A 21,645-nucleotide genomic window follows, 5' to 3' on the forward strand; every position below is an offset into this window, starting at 1 on the left:
CTGCAGCGAGCGGCTGGTAGGTCCCAGTGGAGTTGTCGGCCTAAACAGCCGGGTCTGAAGTGATTATGTGAGTGCAGTGTGAGAGATTCCTTTAGGGCCTGTGGGAAGCCTGCACTTTCTTTGTTGACAGTAGCAATGAGAGAGAGAGTGAGGGAGGGAAAGGTAGAAGGCAAGGAGATGATCTAAACAGACAGAAAATTGCTGGTGTCTGGGAGATTAAAGGAACGTGCACATATAAAATCCTTGTTTTGCAGTAAGCTATTAGGTTGTCCTTTATTTCTTTATCCACATATCCAATTAGCATGAGCTTTGCATTCATGTAACTGCCAGTTACATCTTATAACACTGTCAAATGGAATTCAGGGAACCTCCCCATATGTATCTTACAATATAACAGTCACACTTCGTTTGTGCAGCCTCCAACGTAATATACTGTAAAGTGATTTCAGAGTTAGACGGAAGATAATAAAACTCCTTTTTTCCTCTTTCAGATTTTCTTCTGCACATTTTCTCTTTGAAAACGTTCAATCACTGAGCATCATGCAAACATCACAACTAAGCACCAAGAACCCTTCACAAGGCTCTATAACAATTCATTTTTCACATTCATATCAGCTCACATATAAGTGAAGCCAAGCACTCAAATTAAAATTGTTCTTTTTTCCCCCTTCCCTTCCATTGGCCTGTTTACTGTAAAAGCATGTCCTTCAAGCATCTCCTTCTCAGAATCGAGGAGCTAAGCCGTAGAAAAACGAGCTGTCGTTTATCGCTGCCTCGCAGACAAATCCACTCTAAATGGCCGGTGATTTTCACTCATTGGCTCAATAATCCAGTTGAGAATTAACTCAGGGACTCAGACACATTGTTGAGGTTCTTGTTTCCTTTTTTGGGGTTCTTTTGAACAGATTCCTCTGAATAACCTCCTTCAACTTGAAAGTGAGTTGTTTAAATAACACAGAAAAATGGAAATGAATGCACATAAAGAGGCCTTTCGAATCAGTGTAGAGCTACTCCGTGCAGCAATGGGAAAGTTTAAAATCTCAGACGGCTGCATTTTTTTCAGATGTCCTTGTTGAATCCAAGGCCAGAACTTGGAGAGGAAGACCTGAGTCACACATGGATTTATCTTGCTCTAGTTGTTTGTCCTTGCATTTGCATGGATCCGTCCCAATTAAAGCTTTGGCTGGGGCCGATCATGCAACATCTCATACATTTTTCCCTTCATGTCTCCATCTGCCACCTTGCCGCTTTGCCCTGATGCCTTCACTGTCCACCTTTCCTGCCCGTTGTCCCTCCTCCCGTAGTACACTGTGGTAATTGAGTGAGAGCAGTGGCCCTGGAGTCCATGTGTAATCTACACTTTATAAGCACTCTAATTGAAGTGCAAATTCAATACTCCCTCATCAGCCTTTTACTGGCTGTGCCTTTGCCTTCACCCCTTAGGTAATTACAAGGAGACTGGCAGTTCAATCATTTTGCAGAAAATAATGTTACAAAAACGTCGTACACCAAATAATTTTAATCTGGCTGTGTCGAGAGTTTGATTGGCGGGTTCGCACAAAACACCTTTCTCTCTGTCGGCAGGAAGGGTAACCTGTGTGAGGATCTCACCTGAACACAACACGGCATTAGTCGACACTCACATTTCCCTCCTCTGGTATTGGTGCCTGTAGACACATGCACACTTGGATGCAGGCACAAAAGAAAGCACGCGCATGTAGATACTCACGCACTGCATGCACACTCACACAACTTCCTCTTTTGTATAGTTGTAACACAAAGGCAAGTGAAGTGCACACACACGTACAAACGCACAAAGCTGTTTATTGGTTGACAATATTACTGTGTGCCTGTGTGTAGGAGTGTGGTTTGCAGCTTTAATTAAACTTCCTCTATTTTCTCTCAGCTTGTCCCCATAGGGCCCTGTCTTCTTCCCGACCACATGCTTATTTATTTATAATTGCATCAAACTCCAGAGCTGAGCCATGGCTGAACACGGTGCCAGACCTGTGGAGTAAGCTGGGAATGTCACACAATAATACAATTTCATGTACTGAAACAACCCACCAGCTGGGAAAAAGTCCACATTATGAATCATTTAGGGATGCACTGTACATTAAACAACACACTGAAAAACAAGATTATTATTCCCAATACTAGAGCAGCAACACAGAATGTCAACACTGATGTATACAATTCAAAACAGTAGGGAAATGGACTGTTTCACACAACAGAGGAGCTAACTCCTCCTGTGAAAGATCTTATCAATTTCATCCCTGCAGCACTGTTCTCCTCAAAAGATCAAACATTCCTGAGGAGAAAACAATCCAGGTGTCATAACAACTTTTCTATTCTTCCCTTTATTCAACTGCCAGATTCTTCTCCCCCTTTTGTTTATCTTTCTCATTTGCTTTGCTTTAGACTAAATATCCCAACAGACAACCTTTTGGATGAGCATCACAGCAAAGTCGTGTTGCTTCCCGCGTGCTTTTGTTGAAGTTGGATGAATGTGATTTAAATCTTCAAAAGAGAAAATCATATTATAATATCTTATAAAGTTGTGAAATTGCCAAGCTACCCTACATGGGCAGATACCCACATGTGGTGACTTAATATCTGCAACTCTGCCTACTCACATCTATGACATAAACAAGCCTGCACAACATTCTTTTCATACCCAATTTAAATGCTGGCATCAAGATCATAATCAAACCTTATGTCTTCACCATTGATTTGTGGCATAACAAGAAATATCACATTTTACACACATTAATGTGCACATAGTTTCAACATCAGGATAATTTGAGTTTCACAAGCAAGAAGTAGGCCTAATCATGGAGTAGCCTGTTCTTTCAGAATTAAACATAGATGGTCTTTATCGTCCAAGGAGGGGAATTAGCTTTAAACATATGAGAAACATTTATGTTGTAGTCTCTCTGTCCCTCGTTTCCATTCCCTTTTCCCGAGGTCTCTTCTTTTTTGCCATTTGCCATCCATCCACCAGATGTCCTCAGACTTCCCCTCCTTTCCCCATCATCTGACTGCCCCACCCATCTACACACCTGTTCCCACTACCGTCATCTGCTCTGCAGTTGCCTGACCTTCCCAGCACCTCCTCACCTACATCTTATTCCCTCATCATCCTCTCGCTTCATAAAAAGGTCTCTTTCTATTTTTGCCTAGTCAGATAAACATGGTTGCTATGTTGCGCAGTCATGTTTTGTGTTTGCTTTTGAGCCATGTGAACCTGCATGTCTGCCTGTAAGCCTTTCAACATGAATAAACTACTAATATCATCCTGCTGCCTTGCATTTGGGTCTTGTTTGCCCATTGTGACAATTTGAGCCAAATACTTAATGTTCAGTATTTGTCTACTGACTAATTAAAGTAATCACTCTGTTTTCTAAATATCAGAAAACTCTACTTGCATTACATCCACACTTTTGTGGCAGTGGTGAAATGTAACTAGTACAATTAGTCTCCCTAGTGTATCATTTTGAGTTTTTTCATTATCTGCTACTTCATTCTTGTACAACACTACATTTATCTGACGGCTATTGTTACTACTTTGCAGGTCAACTTTTTTAATTGAGGGCAAATGAAGAGTTTATGAAATATGATGCATCTCTGCACGCTAAACATCAATATCAATTTTGCTTCATCTCCACCAGCTACAACAGTAAAATGTGTCTTACACATTGATATATAAATAATGAAATGAAGATAACTCTTACAAGTGCCATTCTGCTGCACGAAGAGTACTTTTACATTCAATAGTTTGAAGTGCATTTGTTTAAATTTTATAGGCTAATTACCTACTACCTCATTTCCAACCAAGTTCTTTGGTCTATTTCTTACTGTGATGCTAAATTCCCTTCCTCAGGGTATAAATACATTTTAACTTAAATAACTTGAGTTATATTAAAAAAAAAAAAAAAGAGTTGATTGCAGTATTGAAAGAAGTAGGAAATAAAGGGTTGAATACAATATTGGAAGAAGTAGGAAATAAAGGGTTAAATGCAGTATTGGAATACGTATTCAGATCCTTACTTACTACCACACTGTGAAAATACTCCACTACATGTAAAACCCTACATTCAAAAGCTTACTTAAGTAAAAGTATTTAAGTATTATCAGCTTAATGTAGCCTACTTAAAGTATGAAAAATAAAAGTACTCATTTTGCAGTAAAAGAGTCCCTGTCAGTGTCTTACTATTAGGCTATATATGATGTTTTCAGATGAATATTTCTGCTGCATTAATGTGTAGGACTATGTTGCATTATACTGAGGTTTTGCTTCAAGTCATTTTGAAATTAAACTAAGTGAATCACAGTTCGAGCAACACTAACATAAGGAGTTAAAAGAAAGGCAGTTCAAGTAATAAATGTATTTATGTTCCAGTCCAACACCCAGAGACATAAACCAAAACAATTCCAGCATGGCCAGCCGCCTGGTGGGCGTCTGACACGTCACAGTCTAACCCGGAAGTGCAGTGACAACTCCAGTCAAAAGTCCTTTATCCCTTTCGTGGAACTGCGATACAAAGGTGGGTTTTTACACACAATTGTCTCTTTCTACACGTAACACTCGTATCTTGTGTTATTTCCCCCGTGCAACGTGAGTTTAGGCTTTCTGCCCCGCTGGGAGCACTTTTACAGAGCTTTAATATTAGCCGCTAGCCGGCTAATATTAGCAGCTTAGCAACGGCTACGGTTTGTTGTTTGTGTTGTCAAGAACCTGGTGAGGACTCTTCGGCAGCTTTTTTTTGTCTATTTCATTTGTCATTCCCAGGTCTGTTGTTTGTATGTTTGTGTCAAATAAAAAAAAAATATTTGTGTGAAAATTTAAACGGGCACATGCAAAATAATGCGCAGACCATAAAAGAAGATGTGATGCTGTATCGTCCGGCTCGGTCAGTATCCTGCCAAATAGTGAGCGACGGCGGCCCCGCCCCCTCTCTGTTGCGTCTCCGTGCGCAGTGCAGGACAGCAGCAGGTCGCTCCTTGCTACTGTGCGAATCAAGGGAGCACAGAAAGTCAAGCAGAAAGGCCACTGCAATGCAGAGGAAGAGCCAGACGTTAACTCTGAGAGATGGCTGAACATTAATTAAGTAGCTTAGTCAAATTAGTTAAAAGCCACAAGGATCTATATTCAGTTGTGGCGTGTAACTTTAACTTTTTATACTTTATACTTTATACTTTATTCAAGTTTTGTGCTGTGTGAAGTACTATTTTACGGTTCTTGATGGTCTACTTTACTTAGTGTATTGAGTATATTCATTTTATGATACTTTATATGTCCACCCTACGAAATTCAGAGGGCAATATTGTACTTTTTTACTCAGCTACATTTATTTGAAACCTTAAGTTACTTTGCAAATTTAGGTTGTTAAAACAAAATATAATCAACAAATACATTATAATGAATTATTAGGAATGAGGATTAGGATTTATTTATCCCTTACTGAAATTAACAAACTACCCCACCTTAACCAATTGCAACAGTAAATTGACTCATTAATATATCAATAATTATAATCTAGTTACCTCATATAACATATTTTTCAGTGGGCCAGTCTGCATAATAAGTACTTTGTATTTGGTGCTTTAAGTATATTTTGATGCTAATACTTTGTACTTTTTTAAGTTTTTGAATGCTGGACTTTAACTTGTAACAGTTAAACTTCCTACACTGTAGTATTATTAGAACGTTTACTTAAATAAAATATCTGAGTACCTTTCCACTATGTGTACTTTTATTTAAGCAGATAAAGAACTGTGACTCGGTTTTATAAGTAACCTTTTTGTGTCATCAAGATCCATAGAAATAACACACAGTTTGTACTTTGAACTCCTAATTTAAATAACTTGAGTGTGGTGAACACATAAAACATACAGTTCTTACTACAGTGGTGGAATAAATACTCAAATCTCTTATTTTAGTATAATTTGCAATATCATACTGTATAAATACTCTTCTACAAGTTAAAGTCAGAATGAATTAATGAATGTAATTTATATTAGAAACACTAAATAGTGATGAAGTTGATAAAGAAACTTGGTGTATTTCAGGGTGGTTGTCTGCCTGCGAATTTACAGTATTCAAAACAAATGTCCAAATAAGAGAGATAATCAATTCACAAAACTTAGTTTCACAATTGAGGCAAGTAACAAGACAATAAATGACTTAAAATAAAAAAATAAAATGATAAATTCACAAATGAGTCAACTGTAAATTGGTGGAGTAAAACACAAAATATAGCCATTTGAAAGTTGAAAAATACAACTAATGTAATTATAATAATTATTTAATTTTTAGAAAGAAGGACGATAGTTGGTGAAATAGTTGAGTGCCTGCCTGTTTATAATGTTGTATTTGTTAGTATAAATCCTGCTGTGTTTTTTATTAATCTAAATGTTAAATGTAAAAACGAAGTTGGTTTGTCCCACAGTGTTTTCTGCTCAGCTGTGCCGAAATTATATACATGTGAAGGGAAGAGTATTGAAGTTCAGATACACTCTGAATGGGAGCTTTTTGATTCATAACAGTCAATGGTTGAACGTATTTGAATCTCAAAGAGAGCTCTTCTCATTTTACGGCTCCTCTCATACTGCCACATGGATTCTTTGCATAGCTGTTGGTAAAGAGGGAATCTTGAAACAGTCATTATTGGTGGGAAAGTTTTATTAAGCTGCAGCTCTGTGTGCAAAATAAAATGCTGTCTTTCCTTCTCAGTTCTCTAAGCTGTTTTCAATTTAAGTTCCTCAGGCAAACAGTTTTTTTTTTTTTTTTTTTTTTTTTTGCTACAACTCTGTCATCACACAATTTCATACGAGCCAACATAATTCCCCTGAATGCAGCGCAAAAAAAGTAGTCACCTACTAGCACAAGTAGTGAAGAAATAATGACCACAGCGATCTGTAAATACTGTAATATTGTACGAAGTGGGTAATGATCCCTTTTAAATATTACTTTTGTACTTTTTTTGTATTGGCTGGCCTTGCAAATTTTAAAGTAAAATTTGAACATTCTGGCTCACTGATCATCATTAAGGGTATGAATTAAAACTCTGCTTTTCCTGTTACGACGAGTGTGATGTGAAAAAGGCCCGTACAACAAAACAATAGAATGCATTTAAAGATTTGTTAGTTATACACTTTATTTAACTTATAGTTACCATTTACACTTTATGATAATAATGCTATTAACTATCATATAAGAACTACTGCATATGATACTATGTATCTTTTGTGTATCTTTTCTTTTCAGGATCCAAAGTAGCACACAGCTCATAGTCATTTCATTGTGTGAGCATCCTTTCTTCTTTCAGCAGTCTGAGCTACAGTTCAGCATTTTTATCTGCACAAGGAAATGTTTTTCCTTTGGCCTTTTCATGGCAATAATAAAAAATTCTGCTGCAGCATTTCAAGCATCGCATTTTAATAATTGTTACCAGAATTTATTTTTCCATATTTTTTCACTCTTAGGGTGTTTGGTTTATGAAGAACAAGTGACTTGGTTTCAAAATACTTCAAACTATGCTGAGTTAGTGGTTGATGAAAACAAGTAAATTATCAAATTGAAGGAAACTCTGTGTTTGTTTTATAAAAAATATCCAGTGGACATCTGGCAGTTGAGAGTTGTTGGCAAAACTGCATTCACCAGCCCTCATTGGTTGACTTAATAAACACAAACATCTTTTTTTTTTTTTTTTGGAAGGGGAAAAACCTATTAGGTCAAAATAAATTCTATATAAGAGGAACACAGATCCGCAATCTTTTAACACGATCAGTTTGAATAGGACAGGCCAGATGCTCCGTTTCAGATTGCTAAGCTGCACGCATCAAAAACAGTTATTAGACAGGTGGCCTTTCCTTAGACTTCCACCTGGCAGCTGGCAGATAGACACACTTTTTATTTTGTTTATCGGTGTGTGTGTGTGTGCATGTGTGTGTGTGTGTGCATGTGTGTGTGTGTGTCTTGATTTAGAAGTGCTTTTCTTGCCTGGCCGCTCATATATTCTTTTTAAACACTAGTCAAACTTAAACTCTTGGGCTGATGTGTTTCCAGCTCTGCCTCTAGTCAACTGTGTCCATTCAGCCCGGTGCTGTATATTAAACTATTCAACCGCTCTGTCAGATGTTCTTTACACACAAGCGCCCAGCTGCCCCCCGCCCCATTCATACACTACAAGATGCAGCCATTTGGTTTATTTACGGGAGGTGCTTCTGTAACTGCTGGGAATAGGCCAACAGCCAATCGAAAACACACGGTGGAGGCCAAGCTAATAGAATCTGACAGGAATGGAGTCGTAGAGGCCGCTCCGGCGTCGTAAAGCTGTCGCCGTTTAAGCCCCTAAATTTGTCGCTATTACCTGCTTGCTTCTCCCTTTACATGGCCAAAGAGTTCAGAGGAAAAGTGTGGGTGTTGTTGGTGTGTGCATACTTGCACACGTGTCTGTGGATTTCCAGCATCTAGCCCGTGAATGTAAAGATCAATAATAGTTTTTTTTTGTAATAATACTTCAAAGAAGATTCGATGTTGACGAACAATATGTTTCTGCACTGCACCATTTCTCAGCTGGACTCTGCTGCACCCAGCTAGCCATGTGCTGTATTAGTTAACACTCATATTCTTCTTTGGCTGTGTGCTTTTGTGGAATCGCTTTGTTGATGGTGCTGCAGGCGGAGATGTCAAGATGCGTGAGCCTTTTTCAGGCCGTCGCAGTGTAAAACGCTACAGCAGTTAGTACATTAAAAACACCAGTGAGTGAAGGAAAAGTCATTGGAAATCGTTCCCTCGTAGGAAATCCATTGTAGTATCTTTAAATGAATCGACTTTTTCCCCGCTAATGAGCCGGATTTAGAGACTATAAGAAAATTTGCGTCGGTGGATCAATTCCAAAAAGTGTTGGCCGATGACATCACAGGCTCCAGCTCTTGGCGTTTTTTCTGTGTGGCTTTGGGAGGGACTTTTACAAGTTCACAAATGGTTACTGACGATTGTAGGAAAAAATGTGATATTTGTTTGAACCTGATTTCCACTTTAAAGGTCAAATCTCGAATTAGAGTATATCATATTTTAAACACTCATCCGACTGACATCCCGCTTAATGCTTCTTTAATTGGTTTGAAAACATGGGTAGTTAAGCTCTTGACTTAAGCGCTGTCAGTGTGTGATATAAAATATGAGTTTTAAATGTAGCTAATGTGGGCAGAATGCATTCTGAGTACAGAAAATATGGAGAAAAGTGATCTGCATTTTATGACAGCGTGGTGAGAATGCTGAAAACCACATCCTTTAGTGCTACTTCCTACAATCTTCCCGTGTGGCAGAACTACGAAGACATAATTGATATAGGCAGAGGCCCACTCAAAAGTGACTCTGATTGGGCTTTTTATAGATGCAGCAGGAGAAGAAGCTCATTTCTCACATTGCCGACCGCTTCTGAGGGAAGGCAACAAGTATTGAATTAGTTTGCATGAGAGGAGGGAAATTGAAATATGGATTGGGGTCGCAAATGCCTGCCAGTGCTATTGGCTGTTTCGGATATGGCGGATGAAATGTATTTTCTGTGTGTATGTGTGTGTCAGTGTGTGACTGATGCAGACAGTGCCGGCATTGAATGGTTTTCCAGCGCTCCTATTTTCCAATAACAAGTTGGGAGCAGTAGTGACACAGATGAAGTGAATGTTTTAAGAGGAAAAGTAATCTTAAAGACAAGCCAAGCCATCCCTCACTCTAATACGCAGCCTCATCCTCTGCTTCTCCTACATCACTGCTTCTGTCTCGGAGCCAGAACACGAGCCAGCTCTCTCGCCATCTGCCATTTAGATGTATTTAAATCATGCATGCATGCATGCTTAGTTTGGACCTGCGATTTGAACTGGTCAGGTCCCCGGTCTCAGCCAGGCTGCTCAGCACAACTTGTGACCCGTGAAAGCCATCTGAATATGAATTAATGACAACACAGTTGGTTAAAAGTGTCACTGTTCAAAAGTCAGATCCAATTGGGATTAATTGATATTAACTGGCATTTAAGCCTGGAAAATGGTGACCCACCCTAATGGTTTGGTTACCAGATCAACCTCCGTCATGGCTGACTTATTGTTTGATTTGGCATTTGAGAAGGATACATTTTTAGGTACAATGGCAGAGAGAATAATGTGTTATTACTAAAAGTCAAGTCTCCATTGCTCATACATAATTGTTGCATGCAGATTTTATATTTACAAATTTCCTTTCTTTTAATTTTGCAGACAAAGTGGCCTCCTGAGTTAGTATTGTACCATTTTATATTATACAAATTTTAACGGAGCTAATTTATTTATCGGTTAATTGACTAATTGATGCTTAGGTCATTTCATAATTTCAAAGCAACCATGCCAAACATTCACTGGTTCCAACTTTTCACGTGTCAATATTTGCACTTTTTTTTGTCTTTGATGAAAATGTATTGAATGTATTTAAATGTCCTTGCTTGTTAATTGGTTAAATCAAGAGCAGTTGACAGATTAACTAATGAAAATGATTGTTAGATGCATCTCTAGATAATAAAAACCTTTAAACTATATATGTAGAACCTTTTGTTCAAATAATGCCATCTGCTTTCAGAGTAATAACTGAAAACGAATTAAAAGAGAGCGCAGACAATTTAAACAACAGGCAAACATTAGAAACAAGCCTAAAAAGAGTTGTAAGTGGGTTCTTCATCTTTGTAACATTTGAATATTTGACAGATATTTGAAAAACAACACAAAGAAGACATTAGTTGCTCTCATGATTCATGGAACTTCTCTTGTAGAAGGACCCAAACCAATTGAAGTCAGGTCACTTGTAAGGGATTTGAATGCTCTAAAATGATGGAGTTCACAGGTAAGAACTCCATCCTCCTCAACCCCAACAGAAAACACACCTTGGGGAAAGGAGCTGCACGTCAACATTACACAAACTGGAAAAGAGAGCGGATAGGAGCAGGCGGAGGGAGAGAAAGAATTGAAGCTGTGAAATCAATAGTTCATACTGTTCTGAAATTGAAGGAGGTTTTTTTTTTTTTTGTCAGAAACTGCGTGTAGAAGGTGGAATATGAAATAGCTTTGGGTGGAGGCCCCTGATGTAGGCAGCGGTATCGATTTCCAGAGACCCGGTCCACTTATTGTACCACAGGTTTTGTCAGTGCCCTTTAAAGAACCAGAGTGAGTCTTGTTGGGGCAAAACATTTTTTGGGCATCACCCGACTTCTCCTCATCTCCTGCTTCCCGAGTGGCCGTCTGTTTCTGTCACCAAAGTCGCAGGGAAAAAAGTCAAGGAAATAGAGTCTTCCATCTCCACAGTTTCCAGTGTCTCTCTGAGGACACAGCTGCAGGACGGGAGATTTCCCCTGTTGGCAGTTCCTGTTATAAAGATTCCCTGGCATTACACCATAAAGAGAAAATAATCCTCTGTCTATGTGTGATAGTAGCTGCGTGTCTGTTGGCAAGTGGACTGACAGAATCAGTGTCTGCGTACAAGACAGGCTGGCTTTGTGCTTCTGTATGTGTTGTGTTTTGTTACAGAAAAAGGACGTGATGGGGAGTGGGGGGGGGGCTTTTTGCATGAATGTCTGTATGGCTGCGGCTCGCGTCGAGGTGTATTCACACTTATCCCCCGCTGTGTAGCGGTTATTGTGAACAGCCAGACATTAGCGGAGAAATTGCAGCTGTTTTAGAGCTTCTGTTGCTGCAGGATTTTTCAGGGCTAAAACGCTCTGTAACTCCCATCCCGTGCTCCCGCTGTGCTGTCCCTGCTGCTGACGCTGCTATCACCACCGCCCTAGCCTGGCTTGGTGAGGAACAGCCAGACTATCTCCGCTCTTGAGATTTTCAAAAAAAGTTTGCTGGCTATGAAAAGAATAGGCTTTGCCTCTCTCTTGGCCTCTCTTCCCCTTTGCTTCCTCTACAGTCACCGTTTGTCCCGTCTCTTCTCTCCCCCTCTTCCTCTCCCTCGTTTCTCGTCCTCTCTCCAAGTAGCGGGAGTCTCATGCAATATGCTGTGTTTCCCCACTTGAGTGTTAATGAGGCAGATGAATATTCATGAGGAGCAGGCTGATACGGCTCCATGGCGATTGTGCAGAGGACGCTCGTGTGCACAGGCACCGCAGTGGCCACGTTTCTGAGGGATCTGTGGTGGGGAGACATCGGTGGAGGGGGGGGGCTCTTGGCTCCTCCACTAATGATGCAGATGTGCATCCCTGAATTTTTGTTTTGGTCGGTGATTGTAGAGATGACCCCTTTCCAAGGCCTTTCCTCTATCCCTGGTGGCTGTTGGCGGAGCTTAAGTTTAGCCTCCAGCTGCTGGTGGAGGACGGCCAGAAAACACAAGAGTGAGAAAGGGAGCTACCTCCTCAGTCTGCTGCCTATAGTCCTCCTCCTCTTCCTCCTCCTCCTCCTCTTCCTCCCTGTGGCTCTGGCTTGTGACAAACAGATGCCATGGGCCGCCTCTCTGGGGATCATCTCCATCCTTTTATTAGAAGTCTCCCTCTTTCTCGCCACCTCTCCATCCTTTCATTTTCCGTGCCTCCTGCATTTTCTTTCTCGGGACATATTGTGCTGTGATGTCTACAGCCTCCAGCGCTACTGTTTTTAAAAGGACGTACGAGAAAGAATGAGGCACATTTAAGCAGCAAAAAGGCTGCCCGACTCCTGCTCGTCATGTCTCATGCATTGCCATATCCTCCTGTACTTTCTACCACTCCCTACCACAAAATTTTTTTTGGTTCATTGTCAGCTTTGTTCTGCTCTTCAGATTCCCTTCCAGCAGTCCCTGTAGTAATCTCTCACTTTCTCTCTCCTCTTTCCCCTTTTACTCGGCAGCCTTTCATTTGCATTTTCTCACTTACTCCTCACCCCAGTCTTCCTCTTCTCTCCCTACAATCTTCAGCCTGGGGCTTTTCACTACTCCTCTTATTTGCCATTACTCCCCCCCTCTTTTGTCCCCTGCTCTTCAGTAAGATATCCGACCCCTGCAGTCTACCTCTGAAGGAGCTGCTGTGGTTCTCTTAAACATCTGTTAAATCTTTGATCCCCCACAAGCCATTTTTTCTTTTGACATGATGTGTGTTGATGTCTGCGGCGCTAGGTGGAACTGTGTGTTTGCCTGTCTGCCTCATGCTGTTTGTACTCGGCAACCTTTAATTTGGGAAAGGTGAGTGTGCCGTTGCCGCGGAGGAGGACAGATGGGCTCCTTTCATGTCGACTGTCCGGTGACATAATGGAGGCCTACCTGCCCCCTTTTCGGTTCTCTTGGCCTCTCTGTGTTCATGAAAACTGTGGCACCGCCACTTAATATTGTCAGTTCCAGTCTAGCGAGCTTCCATGCTGATTCTCATGCACACGCACATCCTTTCCTGCAGTTGGGGAAAGGGGTGGAGGCCGGCCAATTTATCAGCGCTCCGACTGTAAGGCTACGGGGAGCCCTCCGTCTTCATCAGTTCACTCAGCGGATAGGCACAACCCAGTCACCGCTACTAGACTTACCTCATGTGTCTCCATTACACGTTAATAACAAAGCTGTGAGGGTGAGTAGAATTGGCGCTCCATGTTAAGAACCAGGGGTCTGCTCAAACCACAGGTGTGGCAGCTTAAAAAAATGTGTTTATTAACTCTGGGAAATGACAAGGCCATTGTATTGTAGCGGTCATTTCATTATAAGCTAATGAGAACAACATTAGCTAGAGTTTAACTGTAATATGAGCTGGCTGTTATGCTCCATTTTTATTAGATTTTGCAATAGCAAAGCAAATATACAGCTAATAAATAGATTACCTCCTTAAAATCTTGTACAGGCTGCATTTATTCTGGTTGGCTGCCAAAGAAAAAGCAGCAAACTAAATAAGATTCTATATACAGTCTGTGTAACAAGTTGGGAAAGAAAATAACTGATGGCTTCTAATCAAAAAACACTTTCAGATCAACTGAAGTTCAAGTCAACACAGCCGATCTGCCCATCTTCATTTCCTGAATGAGGCAGTCAAATGTCTTGTTTTGTTCAACCAACAGTCCAAAACCCCAAAGATATTCAGTATTCACCGATATTAAAAAAAGAGAAAACCAGCAGCGCCTCACATTTGAGAAGCTGGAACTAGGTTATGTTTGGCAGTTTTGCCTGATAAATAACTCAATCAATGAATCTTTCATCAAAATAGTCACTGATTATATTTTGTCCTCTTTTTAGCTTCATATCAGTGTTCAACACCATCTAGTCTTTGCGTCAGAAGACTTTATTTGCCAAATCAAACATCAAGTTGGAGCATCTGAGAACTCAATATCAGTTAAATTCAACTTTAAACATTTAACTGGATTTAAATGGCTGGACTGGGTAAGGACACTTAGTCTACGTTAAGCTGTTACGCTGATAAGTTGTTTGAACTTTGGGTGCTTGTCATTGATACACTCTGCTGTTTCTGTCCTGTCTTGTAATCTCTCAGGGCAGGATGCCTGTCTTCTCTCTGTCCTCCTCCTCCTCCTCCTCCTCCTCCTCCTCCTCCTCCGTCCTCCTCCATCTCTCTGCCGTCCTTGGCCTGCGTGCCCCCTCGCCTCCCTTGGTCCGCTGCTGATCAAAGCCCCTTTGAGGGTGCTGTTAGTGATTTCATGATATGTGTACGTCCCCTCTTGTGTGATTAGACGGCGTGTGACAGGCGGCGTCGGCCCCATCAGCTCGCATTAAGCCCCAGCGCCGGGCCGACACCACCTCTGCCTTTTTTTAAAAATCTTTTTAATGTTGTACCTTCCTCACCAGCAGAATCAATTACCAGTGATTATGTTAGTGTCAAAGTCTTTAGTGCTAGGCTGAGCCCCACCGCCGCCACGCCACCCCACCTCCGCCGCCGCCGCCTCCTCCACTCCGTCGCTGTGTGGCCCAGAGGCCCAGCAGAAGCCACACTACGCTGATCCCCAGTCAGAGCGCCGCTGCTGCTCAGGGACAGCTTTACAGACAGCTCTAAGTTTAACCTTCCTCCTCAGCAGAGCTGTGACAATGCAAGGAGAGTTTGTTATGCCTGACAAAACTCCCCCATGTAGGTTCTCCTCTGCGTAGTGATTAGCCCCATCATGGTCCATTGTGGATGTAGCTGTCAGAGCCGGCCTGGTGGTCTTGTTGTGTCCCTGGACTGAACATGGTCAGATTGCCACACTGCACTTGTGTTAGCTGCTAAAAGGAGAATTTTCTATGGAAAATCCCACATCCACACTTTACCACGTGTCCCATCTCCTTCTCCCATGGGCTCAGTACAAGTACGCACTTGGCCGTGGATTTGCTGGTGTTGCACAGTGTGTGTGTGTGTGTGTGTGTGTGTGTGTGTGTGTGTGTGTGTGTGTGTGTGTGTGTGTGTGTGTGTGTGTGTGTGTGTGTGTGTGTGTGTGTGTGTGTGTGTGTGTGTGTGTGTGTGTGTGTGTGTGTGTCATACACACGTTCAAACACTTTCTTAAGTCTTTAAATATCACGACGCTGCACATTTTAGAATATAACACTTTCTATAACACACACGCGCGTTCACATACTAACAACTGTTTGCTTGGAGTGGCTTTTCAAGAATATAAACATCAGCTGCTCCTTCATGTTCCCCGTCTCCTCTCTATTTACTCACATACATCCTAGTGCCGAAAAATATATTTCCATTTTTGTTTCAGGATTTTGGATTCTGTTGGTTCCTGTAAATTTAAATACCCGGATTGGCTTTGCGAGTCTCTCGGGTGGAGACGGCAGTAGTAATATCCGACATATTAGTGAATTTGGGTAACATGTTTGTACATATTTATATATATATATATATATATATATTTTTTATAAACAGAAAAATAAAAAGGGTTGACAACCTTCAGAGTAGTGTGCCTGCCTTCTTGGCCAAGGGTGAATACAGTTATTTGAGTTTGAGTGATTGTAAAAGCTAAACATCAAATCAAATTTGGCGAAGGATTTGAAAGGATCCTCATTCAATAAGCAGATTTGAAAAAAATGCTTTAGAGCTTAACAGTAAGTGACTTATTAAGTCATCTATCAAGGAAAAACCTTTGCCCATTTCTCAAATGCAATTTGAACAGGTCACCTTGGCCTTTTGGGAGCTGGTGATGTGGATTTTTTTATTACCTTTTTGACATGTGACAGATCAAGACAATCAAAAGATTAAAAATAAAAATAAAATATTAAAATGGCCAATTAATTCCAATCCAGCTGTTTACAGGAGATGAAAGCTGCAGCCCAGCTCCTGTCTCTCCATTAGCAGAGCTCTCTGTGGAAATGAATCATGGGTCAGGTTTGGAGTTGCCAGTTAGGATTAAAGTTTTTTAAATTCAGCTGCCGTGCTTCTCTACTTGACAGGCCTCCGCTGTTGACAGGGGTGGAAGTTTGTTTGAGGCTTTTAAGATCTAATGTGTCCGCTCGCTATCTAATATTGTGTCTTTGACTCACTCTCAACCCTCCCAGCCTCTCCGTCTGCCCACCCTCTCCTTCTTTATGTTATCCAGTGTTGAGTGGTGGTAAGGAGAGATAGTAATCTGCTCCAGCCTTGGCACTCCCTCGCACTCTGGTCTCATTGAAGAAGATTGATGGCCCTCTTTCTGGAAAGGCTGTTGTTTTGGACGGAAAGTGAAAAAGATGGAGGCAGAAAAGTGGATTTAGAGTGAAAAAAAAACCGAGCGAGGGGGGGGGGAGTGGAGGGAGGAAGGCGTTAGCGGCGGGAAAAAGAGATATGGGGGCAGGGTGAATGATGGTTGTTAAAGATAGAGAAATGGAAAAGGAAATGTCACCGTGGAGGAACCTGAGAGCTCATTACATTTCGTTTGTATTTCATCGAGTGGAGGTTTGCATCCACCTGTGATGGGCTTCAGATTCACACATCGGATTCAGGTTATGGAATCTGCTGCTCTTCATTTGCATGTCAGCAGGATTATATTTAAATGTCAGTATTTCCTCTCAGGAGCCGGGGACGTGTTGTGATGGAGCGGATCTTTCTACATGTGACTCATGTTTCTGTTGTATTAGAATGCTGTGGCCCTTAAGATATCTGGTGCTCACTATCAGTAGTCAGTGCTGCATTGTGACGGGGGGATTAGTAGCCCTTCATCCCTCCTCGTGATGGGTCTATTGCTCCGTGCCCGTGTGTGGGCGGCACCGGGCTGATTGGCTGTGATGACAGTTACGCTCTTAATTGTGTCGGTTATTCTTCCTCTGTGGCTCTTTTTAAATGCAGTGAAGAGCTTGATGTAGCCCCCGCCGTTTTGTTCCTTTTTATATATCGGCCTTTCTTTAAAAGTCTGTACAGGTTTCAGGAGCACTGAGACGTGGAGGAAGAAAACCTTTCTTCTTCCACCTTTTTTAATTCGCCGCTCTTTTGAGACAAGAATTGAGTCTGACATTTTTTCATTTCTTTGGGGGGGGGTAACCCCATCTCTTCACGTCCTCCTCTGTTTAATGTGTCTTCTATCCATTTTTTTGTTCTGCTGTTTCTTGGCTACTGTTTGCACTGCTGTTCCACTCTTTTCTCTCTCTGTCTTTCTCGCTCTACTTCATCAGCCTGTTGTACATCGACCTATCTTTTATCCTGGGCCCCCCCCCCCCCGTGTCTTGTCGGAGCTTCATTTTTTCGCTTTCTATTTTCCCTGCTCTTGTATTTTTGAACCCCACCTTCCTGTCTGGCAGCTCCATCTTCTTTTTCTTTATTTTCTTATTCTTTTTCCCCCGTTGGGCCGTGCTGTCTCATGATGCTCAGACATTGCTGGATGACAATAGACAATCCCACCAGTCGGGCCCTAGTGGCCTGACTGGTGGGATTGTCTATTGTCATCTGTCCCAGTCTTAACTGACCACTTGAGACTGCCAGAGTCAGAAGAGGGCAAACGACACAGGACAGAGAAGACAGGAAGGCCATGAAGGCAGAGTCCCATCCTGCTTATCTAAACTCTTGATGGGGTTGTTACAAGCTACAGGTCATACTTCATTTCCTGTGGTCACAACCCAGTGCCACACCTCTGACCAGTGTGTATATTGGACACGAAAAGTAAAGACCTCAAATAACTTTTAAGTTAAAAAAGAAAGATGTTAAAGTTGAGGACATTGTTGTTACGTTGCTGATTGTTCTATTTAAGATGGTAATAGTAAACTATAGTTCAGATAATCATTCTTTTTCTTTCCTCTTGGGGGCAGCACAAACAAGCTGTGAACGCAACACTGATTTATTATAATCTTTTCTCCACTGACCCATGAGGAAAATGTGACTGTTTAGCTTCTAAATATTACACTTAGTTCACCTGATGGAAACAAACTACCTGTTTGAGGGGGTATCTCGCAGTTGGGTTTTTTGCTGAAAACAGCTGCTTATTACCGCTGAAAAACTGGTTGCAATGCTGGCAACCAGGCAACAACTTTTGGTTGCCAAAACTGAAAATATGTTTACCATTTTTTAGTCGCCTTATATTTAGATTAATTAAGATGAAAATGCTATGCAGTTATACGTCAGCTAAATTATGAAAATGTGACATACAAGAATAAAATATTTATTTATTACAGAAACTTTACAAAAGTCAGTTAGTTTGTGTTTTATCGGATACAGAGAGTTATCAGTTAACATGTTGCCCCTCAATTCCTGATAAATACCATTAATGAAACTGTGGTCTTGGTCTTCACAGATCCCTCAAGAATGAATTTGGTTTCTTTTTCATCGAAATAGGGAAAAGTGAGAAATGACCATCACAAGTTCCCAGAGTCTTTTTAAAGGTGAAGCCTTTTTTCTGACTGACATCAGTAGACTTATCGATGTGTCACTAGCTTCAACATTGTGTTACTGTAGCAATTAGAGGCAGCATGAGACGGAAATGGGCTGCCAAAATTGAATGTATAAAACTGTCAGCCAAAGCTGTGCAGTTTTCTGAAAGTATCCAATATTTCTCTTCAGCCATGGTATAATACTCTACAAACTGCATGATGTAATGTGAAAACTGGACCATGAGAAAAAATGATTACTGAAATTACAGTCTCTCTTTGACTACTAAATGTCACAAATCAAAAGCAATAAAAATAGATTTAATGTACTGAATGGGGTGTTAAAGGCAGGATGGTCAGTATCCGATTTGCCTTTTTGAAAATGTTTTGTATAACCACGTTGGTATTGAATATATTTATTTAAATGCTCCCTATTGATCCAGGTGGCATCTATTTTGTTGTCAAGTTTGGAGTGAACGTCTGCTTTGTTGAGTCAGTGATCACGTATTCATTTCAGAGGAGCTATTGATCAGACTGTGCTGGGCCCCCACACACACACACATCACACAGTCAGGTTCCCTTTTTTGGCATTTCTCTCAGGGCTCAACCTCTGTATTATGCATCTGATTGACATTTCCTTTGTATGTATGTGTAAACATGTGGCTCTTAAGATATTTCATTCATTCATGCAGATCATCTCCTCTCCCTCTGAGGTAAAAGCCCACAGGCAGTTTGGATTCCCGTTATGAATACAAAGAGCCTTCGTGTAAAAAATAGCCTATTCTTTGTTCATGACATCTGGGCCAACTGTAAGTTAGTGTTTCAGTTTGTCAGAATTTATTTAACTTCTGGGGGAACTCTCTTTTTTTCTGTAGCTATTGCCATAATTTTAAGTAATTCGTGCCTGCTTTAAAATGCAGTTTTGCACTTTATGAGCTGGGTATAAAATAAATCTAACTCAAATCAGTATTCGTATCAATATTTCTACTTAAAATGTCTAAAATGTCAGACTTATTTATGGATTATGAGCTCAATGAGCATCAGTTTATATGGCAAGTATCTTGAGCTTCACATTAATCTACAGAGGACCTTTATCTATTACCACAGCACCATTAATGAAGACAACCTATGTATAAAGAAACCACTTTTAAATCAACAGCCAGCGAATCTTGTGGGGAATTATTTTTGAAAATCAAATTTTTCAATTTCAAGGATCCCTGCTGACCCTTTTAAAAGAGACCGGAGGAGTAGACTAGTACCACATGCTCGCAAAGAAGCACAAACAACATAAAGTCAAAAATGATGACATTTTTGACTTTACGGCTGTCGCCATGCTGCTGTGACGTCAGGGTGTGTTTATGTCGGCAAACTCGGGTTATATAAATCCTGCCTGAATTTACGAAGTGGAATTCCGACTTGAATGACCGTTTTAATACACTTTTACGTGTCGGAAGTCCTTTTTTTCCGAGTTCAAAGGATTGCAGTACTAGATTTTGAGGCTTTCAATGAGACTGCCAGAGTCTACCTCTATACGCCAGAGTTGAGTGCCACTGTCGGTCTGTTCTGTCAGAAGTTTTTTCCTGTTATTGGGGCCTCTGTGGGCCTTTTATACAATACATTAACATGTGGAGTGTACATCTGAATTTAACCACAAAGATTATTATCCACATTTATTGGTCAGAGTAAATATACCCCGAGAAGTATTAAAGAGGCATTAAGCCAGCTTTGAATCTTATTGCTATAAGCACCATCGTTTGATTTGTGTAAATGAGATTGCGTTCCTTCATGGCTCTGTTTACACCTGTGGCTTAGCTCGGTTTGCTGTTTGGAAACAGTCCAGATACAGTTTGTGTTTGGATTAGTGTTTTAATGCCGGGTGTAATTACATAAGGAGGAGCCCTGTTCCACTTTGTTCCGCCTCGCTGTGTAAACCTCACTACCTCTTCATAAAACATGTCTTTGTAATATCTTGTCACACAGACACACACACACACACGTGCAAAAACACACACACTCCAGCTCAAAAAAAAGTGTTCTGCATTCAAGTCTCCTACATAACAGATGCGCACACAAACAGTCAACTTGACAAGGAGTCTCTTGCAAGAATATGATAAGGCATTGGCTCACACCCACGCTCGCTCTCACAACAGTCTTGTTGATTCTTTCCGCTGTTTGCGTTTGCAGCTGGCCAAGAAGCCCGGGCTTTGGACCGAAATGCAGCACTGACACACCTACAGACAGAGAGAGAGACCTGACGGACAGAGTCCAGCTGGCCAGTCATGGCAGCAGCAAGCGGAACAGATGTGTGAGGGACTTTGATCTAGGTGAGTACCAAATGGGGTGAGGATCTTGGAGAGGGAATGGGGGGGGGGAGGAGGAGTATTGGTCTATACCAATATGAGGAAATGGCAACAACACTGTGGAGGGGGTGCAATAGGGGGGGGGGTTACATTTGTTGAATTTTAGTGCCAAACATGAGCACATTTAACTTCAAATTGTGTGTGTAGGTCAAACATGTTTTTAACTCAAGGCCTTGTTTAATTGTAAGTGTTTTAAGTCTTAAATTAGCTTGTTACTGTTGTATTTCAGAAATATTTGAGTCTCCTTTTTGTGGTGTGCTGTGCAGCTCAGGCATACAAGCCAGTGTTGTAAAAGATATACAGTTATTTTGATTTAAGTGTTGACATGCGTTGTTCTTTTACATTATCTTAAAGTCTTTGGTAGTCTCCTTTGCAGACATGTCATAGAACATAACGAGTTGCCAAGTTGTAGTTCAGTAGTTTCTCTTAAGCAGACTAAGTTCTGTTTTTCAAAAAACGTGTACACCTATTCTCAGATGGCTCCCGTTGAACCAAATAGTTCAACAGGAAATTGATGATCCAGAATGTAAATAAGGTAGATGGTTTGAATAG

At 41.0% G+C, this 21,645-nt stretch overlaps 1 protein-coding gene across 1 annotated transcript in view; it reads left to right on the forward strand.

Moving 5' to 3' along the window:
* The first annotated feature begins 4,459 nt into the window (after positions 1 to 4,459).
* spop (speckle type BTB/POZ protein) overlaps positions 4,460 to 21,645 on the forward strand; it is a 77,696-nt gene continuing 60,510 nt past the window's right edge. The window contains exons 1-2 of the mRNA XM_054607040.1: positions 4,460 to 4,547; positions 20,918 to 21,057. The gene's annotated coding sequence lies outside the window, so the exon portion shown is untranslated. The remainder of the gene's footprint in view (positions 4,548 to 20,917; positions 21,058 to 21,645) is intronic.

The sequence above is a fragment of the Anoplopoma fimbria genome, chromosome 11 (genome assembly GCF_027596085.1).
Source record: "Anoplopoma fimbria isolate UVic2021 breed Golden Eagle Sablefish chromosome 11, Afim_UVic_2022, whole genome shotgun sequence".
Lineage (NCBI taxonomy): Eukaryota > Metazoa > Chordata > Actinopteri > Perciformes > Anoplopomatidae > Anoplopoma > Anoplopoma fimbria.